At 34.0% G+C, this 17,607-nt stretch overlaps 1 long non-coding RNA gene across 1 annotated transcript; it reads right to left on the reverse strand.

Moving 5' to 3' along the window:
- Window positions 1–275: 275 nt before the first annotated feature.
- Window positions 276–3,747, reverse strand: LOC135746806 (uncharacterized). Its single transcript, XR_010531627.2, has 4 exons — window positions 3,383–3,747; window positions 2,587–2,619; window positions 2,315–2,460; window positions 276–1,593 (listed from the first exon to the last, which is right to left on the reverse strand). It is a non-coding gene; the product is annotated as an uncharacterized lncRNA (long non-coding RNA).
- Window positions 3,748–17,607: the final 13,860 nt, after the last annotated feature.

Here is a 17,607-nt window from a genome sequence, read left to right on the forward strand (position 1 = left end):
ACAAAATTAAAAACTACAATCATATTAGCATAATTTATTTGTTTAAGCACAACAGTTTTCTTGTTTATTTTTAAGACATTATATAATAAAAAATACCCAAATAGCTGACAGTATAAACTAGGCAAAAACTAGACAACTTTGTGTGCAAAATGGCTGAAATTAGGCATAGTCAGTTTAGTTATTTAGTGGCTCATGTATTACAGGGTGAAATGCAACATACATTTTAGTCACAGTCTACACTGAAAAAAAAAATCCTTTCAATTTACGTAATTTTAATGTGTACATCGGTCCCACATAATCCGATTGTGTAAAACCAACATAATTTTCCTCATTTAATTTTTGTGTGTCAGACCAAAACATTTTAATTGTTTTAGGTAGTCTAATATAAATATGTTGACTCAAAGTGCTATTTCTCTTTCCTATAACACATTTATTTTGTAATGTTTAAGTAATTTTATTATGTAAGGGGACTAGATTTTCATCTGTAATTCCAACATGCTTTTTTAATGCTTATATTATGGGATTATTTAACTCTAAAACAATTTCATTATGTCTCTGGCACCAGAATAATCACCCATAATTATCCAAATGTTATTTATTTCTTTTTTAAATACAAAATACATTTGCATTGGCATAAAAAGCAAAGAGTTTTGAACAAATGTTTAGTGATATTGAGGCAAACCACTGCTTTCAGATCATCAATTCAATGACATCATTACACATTAATTCATTAACAGTCAATAACTATTACAACAATCAGCACATGCAGTTCATACAAAGGGGCAATTTCCCAGACAGGTTGTAGATTAATCCATGACTAGGCCCTAGTTATATTAGGATATTTTTTACAAAAAAAGTTTACAAACAAACCTACCTTACAAAAACAACACTGGAGTACATCTTGAGACAAAACAATGGCACTCATATATGTCACGATATGTCAGTGCAATATGTTTTCAAATTAAGGCATTGCAAAAGTCTGGGACTAGGAAAAGCCCCATCTGTAAAACTGACCCAAATGTTTAAAATAGTTACTATCACAGTAGATTTAGAAGTGCTAAAGCACAAACACTGCATTCCAAAGAGACATGCAAAACAGTAAGTACTATTATTTTTAAAATTGATTTACAAACTGGAAAATATCAATCCTTCAGAAAGTCAGAGCTACAGCAGTTGTATAAACTGTTAATCAAAGATTCAACAAAAACAAAATACAACAACCATTTCCAAAATCAACTCTGAGCAGCAAACTGTTAATGTTTAAATAAGAGAAAACACTTAAAACAGATAACAAAAATGAGCAGCACAGTCTTTCTGATCCTTTCACTGAAAGAAACTGTTCGTTAAAGTTACGGTCAATGCAGTTCCATTAAAATCTTTTGGATTTCCTCAAAAATAAAGCGGAGATCAGGATAGCTCAGGTTTAAGGCATACATCAGCTCAAAAAACATGGCACGATGTTGCAACACCTTCATGCCTTCCAGGACTATACAAAGATCCTCTTCTTCATCACAAGAAGGATGTTGTTTGAGAGCACAAATCCCAACAGTGGTGTCTTCAAATGACCTCGCTGATGCTGACTTCATCCATGCCCTGTACAAAACAGACAAATGTAGTTAAAGAAACAGAAAAAAGTTACTGTTACAATAAAAGTGTCATTTGAAATTAGTACAATGCAAACAAATATAAATGTAAGTATACAGACCCATGTGCATTGCCACAGCATGTTACAATTGGTTACAAATATATGGGTTACAAAGCAAGGCAGCTGCACTGTCCACTGCTCCAGGTGTGTGTGTGTGTGTGTGTGTTCACTACACTGAGATGAGTTAAATAAAGAGGCCACATTTCGAGTGTGTGCTACCACACCTGACAATCACAGCAAAAGTGAATTCTCTCATTTTCTCACTCTCATGTTGTTACAGACCTGTATAAATGTCTTTGTTCTGATGAACACGAAGGAAGACATTTATTTTGAGGAATGTTTGCAACCAAACTGTTCATGAGCCCCATTCACTTCAATAGTATTTTTCCTCACTATGGAAGTGAATGGGGCTTATGATTGGTTTGGGTACAAACATTCCTCAAAATATCTTCCTTAGTGTTCATCAGAACAAAGACATTTATAAAGGTTTGTAACAACATGATAGGGAATAAGTGATGAGAATTTTTATTTTTGGGTGAACTACCCCTTTAAATCTTCCCAGGTGTTTTAATGACCCTTGTGCCAAAAGATGTAACTAAAACATACTACATTTTCTGTACTTCCAACAAGGTTTACACATTTTTATGTCTATGAATCTATATTACTTACTTCTGTCATTTGATCATTGATTGTTCTAAGTCTTTTTGCTAGCTGTCCTCCTTTCTGATAGAAGAGTTTCGTCAGGTTTTTGGATTGGAGGTCCAGGTGACACAGGAACATAAGACAGTAGTGATGCTTTTAAATTCAGCATTTATCTGAAAACAAATTAACCAACCATTGTATATTTGAGTACTGCGAGTCAAAGAATAATAATTGTATATTAGTTACAAAAATAAGATTTAGCTCCTAACAGCAGTAAAACAGTGATATGAATTACTTACCAATGCTTTTGAGTGTGTGCAAGGATGATGGACCTATAAGAGGAAAAATTCAGAGGTGAAATCAACACATAAACTCAAATGATGAAGGTCACACATACACAGAGCAATAATGAAATAAGTATTAACGTTATATCAGTCATACAAAATTTTGACAAAATGAGACCTTAAAACAACAAGGTTCTCTTCTGAAAACGTCAGCTTTAAGGCGTGGCACTATAAAGCATTTTTTTTCAGTTAATATACCAGAAGTCACGCGAGACATTTAAAAAAGCTTTTTCTAATAGAATCAAGTGTTGCTCGTGGCGTACGTTAGTGAAGTCACGAATAACTGACGCGGGTCTGTTCATCTGATTAAGCAGACAGTTTGTTTCATACGCAATGTCATTATTAATGTAGTCAATTGATATCATCTGGTAAATTACTTACATGGATAACGTTACTCTGGACAGAATAACGTTTGGTTAACCGTTAGCGTTTTATTTGTCCTGAACCGTTTCCATAGAACAACTGAGTAAAAAGTGCCTCAAAAGTCAACTCAAATCTGTCAGTTTTCAACTCGGATAAAACTACCAAACGTGAAATAACGTTATACAGCTGACATTTTTAAAACGCTGTTTTTCTTTATGAGCCTTACACTTACTGACTGACTGACTGTAACGTTCACTTACTCCACCAACATCCTCCAAACTCATTTTTACTACAAGTCATTGCAATGGCTACATATTGTAAAAAAAACTGTCTATCTAGTGAAGATGTATCACGTATAAAGTGAACATAAATAAATAATAGAACTTACTTTAATAACGTGGTGTCCGTCTGAGAGAGTTCTTCTGACTGACTGCTGCTGAGTCTTCATTTTGGCGCCCAAAACAAACGATGTTTATTCTTCTTTTATGGCGATTGACGTCCTTTTTATTGAGCGTTACTGCCACCTTCTGCTCAGGAGGTGCCATTTTGTGTGCAAACTCAATTTTATTGCTTTAAGTATTCAATTCAATCAATTTTAATCAATGTGAGAATAATGTGTTCATTTTACATTCAAACAAAACATTTTCATCCTAATCAATTAAATTATGTTTACACAAGGAATATAAATATTTTGTGTTGCATATACATGTTTATTTTATTTAAATTCAAAGACCCACCAAGTCCATTTTTTTCAGTGTAAGTGAGGTTTACAGTCATTTTATTGATGAAACCTGCAGTAAAATAAACATTTCATGTATATTAGATAAAAACAAAAGCAATATGTTACAGTTGCTTCAACAAATACAGCCTTTCAATTAATCGTCTTAACAATTATGCACACCTCATGTTGTATGTTTAGGCCTACTATAAATTAAGAATACAGAATAAGAATCAAGCAAATAAGAAATGTTACCAAATCACTTTCAATCACTGCTTTTTGTTTAAACTATATACATATTTAATTTTAAAAGATAATGTTATACACAGAGATATATTTTTGCTGTGGTCAATAACTCACAAGGTCTATCAATACCAGGTGGAATTCTGAACAAATGTATAATTTCACTTTAAACATAAGTAGTGAATTGTTACTTTCCACCCCACCTGCAGGGACGAAAGTAACACAACAAAACAAGATATATTTTTGTTTTACACTTGTTTTTATTAAATATACCAGTGATTCTTGGGAATTTGGATAAAACAGGTTTAAATTTTGAAAAATGTTTTTGTTAAATTACAAAATCTGAAGTTATATCATTACAGACCAAGGTCTTGGCTGTTCAGCAATTTACTGGTGCAACCTCCCCTGTTCGTATTTTTTTCATAAAATAGGCGTTTTTCCAGTTATTACAACATTTACTTTAAGCCTAAATAGAAAAAGTAATGATTTTTTTATTTAATAAACATATTTTTGTATTAATGGAGACTATTAATTTAATAACTCAACAGCATATTGTAAGAATTTTCATTTAAAACAAATAAAACTCTGTCTGACGGTGGTGACATTGGCCTCATTATTTCAAAATGTATACCACTCAAGTCAATGGCTTCTTGCTTAAACTTTATGTAAATATTTGGTCTAAAAAATAACAATCCTGAGCACTGTGATGAACAAATATCAAATCATAACTTCCTAAAATACAGAAAAGACAGAAAACCTGACGGTGGTGACATCTGACAGTGGTGACAAAAACCTAATATAGATAAAAAAATAGATAAGTTGTTCACATTAGCCATCTTGTTTCCCCTCTGTTGCTAGCTACTTCAGACCTCTTCTTAAAAATGATACATTTATTTCATAATCTAATCTAATATTTTTTATTACAAAGATGACGGTGTTGACATGTTATGGTTGTCACAGTAGCCGTGTCCAAAAATATGAAGAAGTTTAAGAGAAAATAACAAACATACAGGAGCTTTAGTGATCTTGAAGCATGCAGTAGAGCTGAAGGTTTGAAAATGGGGTCCTCAGGAATGCAGTTGACCCTGTAGTTTAATGCTTTTTATAAATATCTGACTGTGGTGACGTATATGTGGGACACATTTTGAGCAATCACAAAATAATAGTAAATATTGTTCAAAACTCACTGTTTGTAGTTTTTAATACATATTACAATGTACTCTTTCATGTGGTAAATATATTATTCAATTATTACTTTTGGCTTTTTTAATCAAGTAGAAATGATTATCTCTTAACCGAGGACAGCTGATTTTGTAGGCAATGGACCAGCATATAATCATTAAATTAATAAAAAATAAAAATAAACCTATAGAAGAACCTTATGTGCAAAGGGCCCCCTGATTATAACATTGATTTTTTTTCTTCATGAAAATTTTATTAATTTCCAACAGAATTAGGACTTTTCTTAGTGGGACATGATTTTGCCAAAGTTTTTAATCCCGATTTACTTTTATTTAAAAAAACTCAGAGAGGTCAAACTTCAGGATGTGTTACAGCACTAAAAAACCCGTAGATTGATCAGTACTTTAACACATGAAACCAGAAAAACAAAGCGTTATAAGAAATAAGACCACTTTGGGAATTTACTCATCATGGTTGAAAACACCTTTCTGGATCTACACGCAGAAAATGATGAGTAAAGTATGAGTAATGAGTCATTTGTCAGCTCTGTCAGGGGTTGTGTACCTAAGATGCTGTCGTAGTTTGGGATGCAAATGTTGTTAGGGCTCAGAGAAAATCGCTTTGTTACTTTCGTCCCGGTTCTCCCCTACTGTATTTTCTGTTTATATCTTAAAAATAAGAGTGATAAAACATGTGCTAAAACATCAAAGCTGGTTTTGGCCTAAAACCTTTGCACAATACTGTATATTTAAATAATAACAAATTATGAACATGCTCCTTGCATCATTTTTTGTTGGGGGGGTTATATTGTCACAACCGGCACAGTTTGGAAAAAAGGAAAAATTACACATTCACTTTGGTGTAACACCATCAGCATACCACTTTAAATTCTGTGGAAAAAGACTTAAGATCAGTTAACAAATCCTATATTAATCCCACTGTCTGTTGTGCAAAGATTAAGCCATATGTATCCATTTGTTTTCAGTCTCACCAAACAGAGCCAAAAAGATTAGTAAATCCTCTGAAGCAACCCATGTCCATAAAGGAAGTCAAGGAACAGATTATAATTGCATAACCTGACAGTGAGATTTTGGGAATTTTAAGGATTAAAACGTGACTAAACATTGTAAAGTCCTTGTAGCTTAAGGTTTGCCTACATGATGAGTAAAATATGCATACGATTAAACTGCTTTTGATCAGTCGATTTGAATGCTTTAGCAGGACGGACATCTCAGTTTTCTCAGAACATCATGGATTACAAAACAGTAAGTCAATATTTAAAAAATACTTTAGATCTAAATGCTAATGCTTTCAATCAGTTTTGTAGAAAATACAATTATTTATATTTTAATTTAAATTTAAGTAATTTTAATCTTTATAAAATCTTACAATTATAATTATATTTCAAATAGAAAGTACAGTGCAGAAAAGCCAGAAAAGGCTTAAGTTCTCTTTTACAACTTTTTTATTCCTAGTTTTAAATAATAAATTTTTATCATTACAGATACTTTAAAAGCTGCCTTTAAACCATTTCTTCTTTAAACATTTGCAGTCAAACCAGTGTGTCATTAAAATACATTGTTGGTTACAGAATTATCATGAATTATTAAGGAAGTTACTATGACTTCAGCCATAATGATCTGTTATTTACTGTTACTGTATTTAGGATTTCCTATGTAATTCTATTCTTTCCAAATGAAGGTAAAAATGTGCCATCCCAAAATGAACAGTTTCATGTTACTGACCATGCTGTGTCTATTTATCACCGGAACAGTAAGAGACTTTAGTTTATGTAATATATTATAAAAATTATAACATTATGAATTCAAGACAACATGTTTAAATGATTTACAGCTTTGCCATAATCATCATTGGGGCTCCTCTGGCAGTGATGAGGTACTATACTCTAATAAGTTTAATTTTCTTATAAATCTCAATGTAAAACTAAAATAAAAATAAACATTTTGCACAAAAATTAAATCAACTTTTATTTTGCACTGTAGAGGGTCTATCCGTACCGCATTCCTGGATTTTATCCATATCATCCCAGGCCAGCTCCGACTAATCCTCTGTCCTCTTTGTGGCCACTAATCATTGGGCTGCTGCCACGTCCTGCTCCAGCCCCAGCCCCTGCCCCAGCTCCAGCCCCTGCCCCGGCACCAGCCCCAGCACCGACCCCAGCACCTGTACCCGGCCCCACAATCAGACCCACCATCAATCGTGGAGATGAGCCCTAAAGAAATAATTTGCTAAAATATGTTTATAATAACATAATCACAAATATTGACACTGATTGTCAGCTAATCATTGGTAAAATTTAATATCAAACATTGAACAGCAGGCTGCCTTTGCTGTGTAAACAAATGTCAATATTAAATATGTATGGTGATAGTACACTGATCAAATTTTAAATCAAATCATTTTAAACATTTAGTCATAACAGATGATGTCAGCTTAATTCAATGTAATAGTCAACGCTTTGCAGCACTCTGGTGCAGATGTCAACATAATGTGAGGTGGATATGTAATTTTGAGATTTTAAGCTTGTCTTGGGTGGGACGATGACTCTTGAGTCACTGCTTATTAACTGCAGCGGATGTCTACTGTATCTTCAAAAGTTTCTTCAAAACCAGATATCTTATTTTACATCATTATTCTTACAGTATGCTGTGTTGTATCTGTTATCATAATGCTCATCACAATGACAAGTTTTTATAATCATCTTTGATAATACCATTTACTGAATATTATATTACTTATTCAATCAAAACACAGAATAAAATTCATCTATATTGACTTTGATCTGTGTATATGTCTGCACAACACTTTTTTTAGAAGGGTATACTGTATAGGTTATGTACAGTATAACTTGCAAGAACAGAAATGAGCCAGCCTAATCTCACGTGAATTCATACATATATTACTAGTTGGCTAATTAATATGAATTGTACGAAAAAATATGATTATCAGAATAAACTATAACTAAACCCCACCCTGTAACCATGCCCTCAACACCGTCACGGGGGGAAAGCAAACCATACAAAAATGTACGAATGTGGTTGTACAAATTAATACGAATCTACCACCTTGTAAAATTATACTTATTTACCTAATACAATGTTCATGGCTTTTAGAGAATTACACAATATTAAACAAGACTACACTTTAAACCTTGAAATGAATAACATTTTTGTAATCATTTAACCATTTTGTATTATTTAGTTTGTTTACACAAAATGCTTTTTCTCCTACTGTATGCAGCCTTCTCCTATGCAACATTAATTACACCAAAACACAAGATGTTAAAGGATTAGTCCATTTTCTTTAAAAAAATCCGGATAATTTACTCACCATGTCATCCAAAATGTTGATGTCTTTCTTTGTTCAGTCGAGAAGAAATTATGTTTTTTGAGGAACAGGATTTTTCTCATTTTAATGGACTTTAATGGACCCCAACACTTAACAGTTTTAAGGCAGTTTAAGATTGCTGCATAAGGATTTTATCTACCGAAACGATTGTCATTTTGGGCAAGAAAAATAACAAATATGCACTTTTAAACCACAACTTCTTGCCTTCCTCCGGTCCTGTGACGCGCCAGCGTAATGACGCCAAAAGGTCAAGGGTTACATATATGAAACACTCATTTGCAGACCATTTAAACAATTAACTGACACAAAAACATTAATTAGTATCATTCCACATACAACAATGTCGGAACGGTCCTCTTTCTCCACACTTGTATACACTGAGGCGTAGTTTCGCATTCATGACCTCTTGACGTGATGACGTTTAAAACTAATAAGTGTCGGGGTTCATTAAAGTCCATTAAAATTAGAAAAATCCAGGAATGTTTTCCAAAAAAAACAAAAAAAAAACATAATTTCTTCTCATCTGAACAAAGAAAGACATCAACAATTTGGATGCCATGGTGGTGAGTAAATTATCTGGATTTTTTTTTAAGAAAATGGACTAATCCTTTAATTTTATTTATTCACTGAAATCCACATTTAAAATTCATATGATTGAGAGGAACAGATCCAAATTCAGCCCTTCATCCATTAATTTTGATCCCAGTTCTCACCAGTGACCGTAAAAGTCAAATCTCGCCTTTGTTATGAATTTTAATTTAAATATTGCACTGAAAAAAATGATTCATTGAATTTAATCAATTTTTTTAAGGTAAGTGGTTGAAATCAATTTATTTAAGCTACATTTGAACAAAAAAGATTAATAAAGTAAAATAAAATATAAAACTTTTGTTTAAATGTAGCTTAAATAAATTGATTTCAACCACTTACCTTAAAAAAATTATTAAATTCAATGAATCATTTTTTTCATTGTGCATGTTTCTTGTTTTTCATAACAAGAAGCTTTATGACACATTGCTTTATGGCAGTGATATCAAAAGCTCATTGGCCCTTGCGTGCTACGTCACAGACATTTTCGTCTTTCAGTCGATTTACTTTTGAAATTTAAAATGCGCACCTTGACACAGAAAAGATGAATAAATGTTTTGCTGAATTAATAACTTTAATTATTTTCTGTATACTCCAGTGGGGACTTGGATGTGGCACATCATCATTTTAACTGCTTTAGAAATTTTGCAATAAATAATACATCATTGGGATTACACTTGTCTGTCTATTATGCTTTTTATTTCTAACAGTATGGTTTTAACTGTTTTGGGTAGGTTTAGGGGTAGGACTGTATAGAGGGGTTGCAAGTTTACAAACATTGCAGGGTGCGCGCGCAACCAAGGGGCAGAAAGACCGATTGGTGAGCTGATCTGCTACTGCAACAACCTTAATTATTGAAGCGTTCTTTAATGTTTGTACATAAATAAGACTTGATTTTAGTTGTATCTGTTTTTCTGTCTTTATTTTTGCAGTGTTACTGTGATACATGTATGAATTATAATTTTATAATTATAATGCTAGTAACGTAATAGTCGCATCTACTGGTATGTTAACATCAGGCACCCAGCACTGACTCTGTTGGTACTATTTTCCACGCAAAAATTCCTTGGCATTTTGACTTACAGACACCGCTACTAGCATACAACACAATGCACGTCTCTTCTTTCTGCCCCTCGGTTGCGCGCGCAACCAGTTAGTGACGTCGCCGTGCAACCCGTCTATTAGCAGCTTAAATATCTTTCAAATGCTATATACTTTATATACAAAATTTTCCTATACATTTCTGTCTGTTACGTTGCATAATATAAAAATATAAAAAATACTTATTTTAAAAAATTTTGTATAAAAAGGGTTTGGGTTTAGGATACTGTTTGGGATAGGGTTAGCGTGGTAACATTATTGATAAAAAGGTTAATTATAAAAAGGGAAATTATACAGCAATCTTTATGGTAAGATTTGTAAATGTATGCTTTTTATGATTTGTAGCTGTAAAAACATAATAATGCTATGTTGCAAATACATCTACATTGTATGCTTTAGCATCTACAGTATCTAAACGTACAAAAAAGTATATTTTGTGTTTTTGAAAGTTACGTATTACTACATATTAACAGTGAGATCAGGCTGAAAATTAAAATTTTCCGTTAAAAAACAACAACATAATAACCCATTCTTAGTTGAACTACAAGACCAACTCAAAGAAATATCAACTATAAAACTTCTCAAGATCATTTTTTGTAGCTTGTGTGGAGCCACAGAAGCTGATTTCAGCAGTTTCCTCAACTGTTATCATTTTAATGATACCTGAGAGATGGGCAGACAGTGTCTGACAATACAGGTCATTTTCTCAATAACTATCCTGCTCCATCTGTGAGGTCATAATAAAGTCAAGTGATTGGCTAGCCGCTAAGCCTTAGACCAAATAAAAGCAAGGACTTTCTCTTGAAATGATACCAAGCTCATATCCAACATCCCAGAATCGTCCTGCAGCCAAGGTGAGTAAAACCTGTCATATACCTTAACTCTAAACTGTTTCTTCAGAATTCAATTCAATTTGGCTATTCATTGTATTTTTCGTATCTCACACCACTAGTAAAGTTAGTGACCATGTGGACATCTTTCCTGTGTCTTCTTCTGGCCGGTGCAGTATCCGCAGCACCAGTAAGTAGTAGTACATGCTCTTATACATATAACTATCGTTCAGGAATGTCTTTGATGTTATAATGTCTCTTGCTTGTCTACATGCTAAAACTGATGTTTTTTTTTCTTTGTTTGTCTTCAGCTTTCGCCGTTTTTCAATTTTCTCCCCCATTACGGCAACCCGGGCCAGGTGGGGCTCACCGCACGTAAACATTACAGAGTGTTCTTCTACCCAGTTGTATGACAAAAATAGCACTGTAATTTGACACACGATGGCATGTTACTTTGAGACATGTGTTTAAATAATTTATAGGTTTAACAGACTCAAATAGCAAATCTTGGGTTGGTACATGTATTGAACATACTACCGTAATTATAACTTTTTGAGACTTCCAGTAAAAACGTTTCATTTGATTTGAAGGGAACTAACGGTGCTTACCCTGGCATACCATCACAGCCACATCCTGGTATAAACGCTCCAATCAGCATGGAAATCGTACGGGCATTTGCTAAATATACATTTTAAATACCTGAAATGTTAAGCGATAAGGTTAAGGTAAAACATTTTATTGGTTACAGATATTTCCTCAGCGGTTCCCAAATAATGCAGCAGGGGGAGCTGGCGGCCAGGTAAGTTTACGATGTCCTAACTTGTCTTTCGTAAATAAATGATTTGGTGCTTTACTCCTACCACGTACACACTCTCTCTCTCTATTTTTAGACGTTCCCCACACAGGCTTTCATCAAGTACTCTCTCCCGAAAGCCCCAGGCAGAAAAAGTGTGGAAATTGTGAGTCAATAGCGAAAAAGGCTACAGTAATTTCTGCACCAGCAACGAATTCACAAAAGTGTTTAAGTATACGTTGTTAAAAATGTGTGCAATTACAAATGATTACAGAGACAAACATGACTGCTTGTCACCCTGAAGCTAATGCAATTTCATAAATGCAAGTTTTCTTTTTCTTTCCCAATATTAAAGTTTTACCCCTTTGACTTCTCTCAGCACCAGGTAATGTTTCACTTTTCAATTTATAAGTATCTAATCTTAACATTTACTGCTTTGTTAGTTTTAGTAATTTTATTGGTGTTATTTTCAGGACCTACCAAACATTCCCCACATTCCTCAACTTCCAAATGTCAGTTCTTAATTTGAAACAGAGACTTTTATTTTAAAACACACTAACTGAGAGAAATATTAAATATATTTTTTTTTAATACATAGATGTTCCCCTTTGAGTATGTGCCTCAAACAGCTGCTCAACAGCCACCCATGGTGAGATGGTTATGCTTTAATATGAAAAATACTTCTTTGCTTTCATATGTACTCATCTCTCTTGTGGTGACTATAAAAAACACTGGCACAGTTCCAGAAATGTAAAATTGTAGGCAAGCACGTTTATAGCATTTTTTTTTTTTAAACACAGGTCCCCCCATTTCAGGATGGTCCTCCACAACCCAATGATCCTCAGCAGCAAGCCCAGCAGGAGCAACAGGTCCAGACAGGAGAGGCACAGGTGCGCTTGTATGCGTGTGTGTGTGTGTTACAATGTCTTCAGATCTATATATCTCTACTAAAACATAACCCTATGATTTGACAACATAATTACTGCTCCATTGCTGGGTTTAGCCTGGATGTGTTTAACCAAAATGAGAAGTTGGTCTGCAGATTCGGTATATACTTGTAAAATCTCTCCACCCAGCAGTTTGCTGCTGTTGTAAGAGTTGTAATTCAGTAACAATGCTTGTACTTTTGCAGGTGCAGCCATGAGGACTGGTGAGATTTGATTTATTGTATTTTAATCTTATTTGTTCATCAATGCCATGCAATTGTTTTAATAGTATTTAAAATTATTTTAAATCACACATTTATTCTTGTTAACGCATGATATCTTTTGCCCACAGTTTCGGAATGAAAAGATGTCAAGCGACAAGAGTCTGGAGCTGTTTTTGTCTCATAATGATTAGAATTAGTATACATTTGATCTGTAGAAATAATTTAAAATGATATATTAAACATAAACAATACAAAAGAAATGAATTATATTACAAAGAAGCTTGTGATGCATTTATTGCCATATATATATATATATAAATATGCTTTATTGTTATACTCTGTGAACGACTCTAACTGGATATCAAACAAAATGTCAATTCTGAAAATATTTATATGGGCCTAGAGTCAGCAATAAAGTCAATTTAACAAAAAAAACCCTGTTATATCTGCACTTTTTATATTTTGGTGGAATGTGTTCGAAAGCAACATGATACATGTATGATACATGCTCTCAAAGGATATTTTCAAAAATAACAACTGGTATATGCTTTATTAACCAACGTTTCAGCCGGAAGCCTTTGTCAAGGTATAACTCCTCACACAATAGAGGAGGGCATAAATAGACTTAATCACTTGTGTGAACAATCAAGGTACAAAAAAACTAATAATTAGAATATCAAATCATATCATTTTTTTTTAATATGGGCTGTGTCTCAACCAGCTCCCAAGGTCCAGAGGTTGTGAATCGCACTGGGCTGCTTAAGAACTTGTGATAATCCATCAATTCATCAACAGCCGGCAAAACCAACATCTCTCTGATTTAATTTTTTTAATAACTTGCTAAAGTATATTATGATAAACACTTTGATTATTCTCTTACATATCCGTGCATACATTAGGAGGAATATTACATTTAAATATTAAGTGACTTAAACTGCAATTCATCAGCTGGCTCTAAAAGGGACTCAATCCTATAGATGTCCCATATTTAAATAAAAAATAATAATTTACAGCAGAAATAAATGTGTTCATAGCCTGGGTTTTGGTCTAGCTAAGACTACGTTCATAATGCTATCAAAATCCGATTTTCTGCTTGTATGCTCTCATAACGTTCGCTCCTATGGAATTTAGATAAAATGAGTTGACTGACCGGTCTGCACAGCTCTGTATGAAGTCCACCACACCCGAACAGTGGTCTGCATGGACATTTCCGTACCGTGTGCTGCGCATGACATATTATTGTTCTTTTGCACATGCAATGCATTTCAGAACCACAAACAGTTCACACTGTCTGATTTTAGCCATCGGATCTGAGCAAAAAATCTGAATTGAGCATTAATGTATACAAGGATCTTGTGATTGTAATGTCATATGGTGTAACACTTTTACAAGTTATCTGAGTAAAATACAGTCTTTACAGAAAAAAATTATACGAATATTAACGTGGTCTGAGCCAAATACCCCTTCGCGTCCATTGTTTTATCGCCTTGGTCTATTAAGACTTGCCGAATATAATATTTTTCAGAATGCCTGTATGATTTTCCAGGTTGTACATAAGCTAAATTATAGATTATGTGAACTTGTTCCAATCAGCCGACCCCAGCACATTTATCACACACGGGATAAACATTTAATTACTGGTAAAATAAGACGATTAAAATGTACGAGCCTGAGTGTAGTGTGCAGAGGCCCGCAGATTTGGAACGAGCTGGAGGAAAACCTTAAAATGTTACATCCTGTCTCCGTTTTTAAGGAAAAACTCAAGGGAAAACTGTTGTTTACGTATACTTCTTGATCATTTATAAGTGTTATATTTGTGCTGGGATCGTCTGTCGTTTGTTGTTGTAGTGAATGTGTTTTGATGTATTTATTTGTTACTTTATGTTATATGTTGTATGATATTGTTGGGTCCCCTACTAAAAGCTTTCAGTAGCTTCTTTGGGGTTTTCCCTTTTCGCACACTAGCATTATATAATTACTATATTGCCTTTAGAATGATGATGTGTGTGAAATAAACAAACAAATAAATAAATAAATAAAAAAATGTATACAGTTTGAACTTAGTCTTGTTTTAGCATTCATGACAAATGTGAGGGGGGTGATTTTTTTCTAAAAAAAAAAAAAAAAAAAAAAATTATCCAAATAATTTACTCACCACCATGTCATCCAAAATGTTGATGTCTTTCTTTGTTCAGTCGAGAAGAAATTATGTTTTTTTTGAGGAAAACCAGGATTCCAGGATTTTTCTCATTTTAATGGACTTTAATGGACCCCAACACTTAACAGTTTTAGTGCCGTTTAAAATTGCAGTTTCAAATGACTCTAAACGATCCCAAACGAGGCATAAGGGTCTTATCTAGCAAAACAATTTTCATTTTTGGCAAGAAAAATAAAAAATATGCAATTTTAAACCACAACTGTTCGTTTTCCTCCGGTCCTGTGACGAGCAAGCGTTGACCTAGTGACGTGGAAAGGTCACGTGTTACATATATGGAACCCACATTTGCGGACCATTTTAAACAATGAATTGACACAAAGACATTAATCAGTATCATTCAACAGACAACAATTTTGGAACGGTCCTCTTTCTCCACACTTGTAAACACTGGGGCGGAGTTTCGCGTTCGTCCTCTGTGACCTCTTGACATGATGACGTTTTACGTGAGGTCGCGCTGGCGCGTCACATGACCAGAGGTAGACGAGAAGTTGTGGTTTAAAAGTGTATATTTTAAATTTTTCTTGACAGAAATGACAATCGTTTCGCTAGATAAGACCCTTATGCCTCGTTTGGGATCGTTTAGAGTCCTTTGAAACTCTGTTGAGTTAAGTGTTGGGGTTCATTAAAATGAGAAAAATCGTGGAATGTTTTCCTCAAAAAACATTATTTCTTCTCGACTGAACAAAGAAAGACATCAACATTTTGGATGACATGGTGGTGAGTAAATTATCTGGATTTTTTTTAAAGAAAATGGACTAGTCCTTTAAGCCTTAAAGTTCTGCATAATTGAGGGTGTGGCCACTTAAATTACGGATGAACTGCCAATGCTGTCTTTACCGTCGCCCTCCTCTACTGTTACCCATTTTCGGTTATCTGTGAGTGATGTACGGTGACATGAAGCCAAGATGGCAATGGCAGGGCCCGCCAAATATTGGTTTTTAAAACGCTCTTCTCAAACCTATATGTAAAGTCATGGACACTATGTCCATATTTTTAGAGTCTATGGGGTTTATATTAAAACTAAAACAAACGTTTGTCTTTTCAAAAGTTCTGTCACGTTTCATTGAGTTGGCTCGCACGATTTCAGTTGAAGAGCTTTGGAAAAGGTCACGTGATTTCCACTAAGGTAACATAGGGACCATTGATGCTCACTGGTTTTTGTGTTGCATTGTGGGAATTTTTAAGGACTGAACATTCCAGTGCACTGGAAAGATTTTGCGATTGATGCAGCCATTAAAATAACCGACTCCCTGTTCAGTGGGAGCTGACTTGAGACGCAGCCATAGTCATACAAACAAATAAATACGAACACCCACATCCCCAAAACAAGTTTATAAGTAAGGGATGATGTAGCTACAGTCAGGCCTATTATACCATTAGATGCTACCAGCTTACTTTGGGGTCCTGATCTGGGTGTTATGCCTTACATATAAATATTATTTTTGACTTTTTAACAGGTTCTTTCTTAGATCATCATTTCACTCCCTATGTTAACTTAAAATGCTATACTTAAAATAAACTTGAATTTGGTTACATCGTTTTTGCCAACCTGCAAGATGTTTGACATTGCATCATATAAGTAAAGAAAAACAGTGATTGGTTTGGTTTTATTTATTTATTTTATTTTATTTATTTAAGGGCAGGGGCATCAGACTGGGGGTAAAACCAGTGCTGATTACTAGGGCCCCAAAGAAAGAGAGGGCTCTTGAAAAGTCTGGACTATATTATAGGGGTGGGGCATGGGGGCCCATCAGGACTGCCTATGCATATGGCCCCCAGATCTTGTGCAATGCCCCTGTGTATGGGTTATGGTTAGATACTTATTCAATTTTCACTGAAAGGCCATTTTTGCCTTATTTTACCCGAAATGTCTGGTTTGTGTTTGGACGCCTGTTAGACGTCTTTTAAGCGCACAAACTGGTTGCAAAGATAGTCTTTTCCAGCCTGATCTCACAAGAATTCGTACATATTTTACGAGTTGGCTAGAAGTTAATTGTGCAAAAACATACGAATCTCATGAAAAAAAAACAACGTCACAGGGGGTCAAGGCATATTATATAAAAACGTATGAATGTGGTTGTATGAATTAATACAAATTAGCCAACTCGTAAAATATGTATGAATTCTTGTGAGACAGCGTTGTCTTATCTGCAGTGTAATGTAATGCAAAAACATAAACACCTTTACATTGATACAAACCAATTAACCAATTAGATTTGTGTATTCCAGACAGCCATGCAATATGATTATAGTTTACTATTAATCATTTTTATAAACTTTAAATAATAATACTAATCTTAATTAATAATTTAAGTTTTTAAGATCTCACAATGTAATAAACCATTAACAGGTTAAATAGAAGAGTACAATTATAAAGTACAAAGTAGAAAAAGTATTCTTGAAAGGTCAAAATCAGCAGAT

The sequence above is a fragment of the Paramisgurnus dabryanus genome, chromosome 4 (assembly GCF_030506205.2).
Source record: "Paramisgurnus dabryanus chromosome 4, PD_genome_1.1, whole genome shotgun sequence".
In the NCBI taxonomy this organism is placed as follows: Eukaryota; Metazoa; Chordata; class Actinopteri; order Cypriniformes; family Cobitidae; genus Paramisgurnus; species Paramisgurnus dabryanus.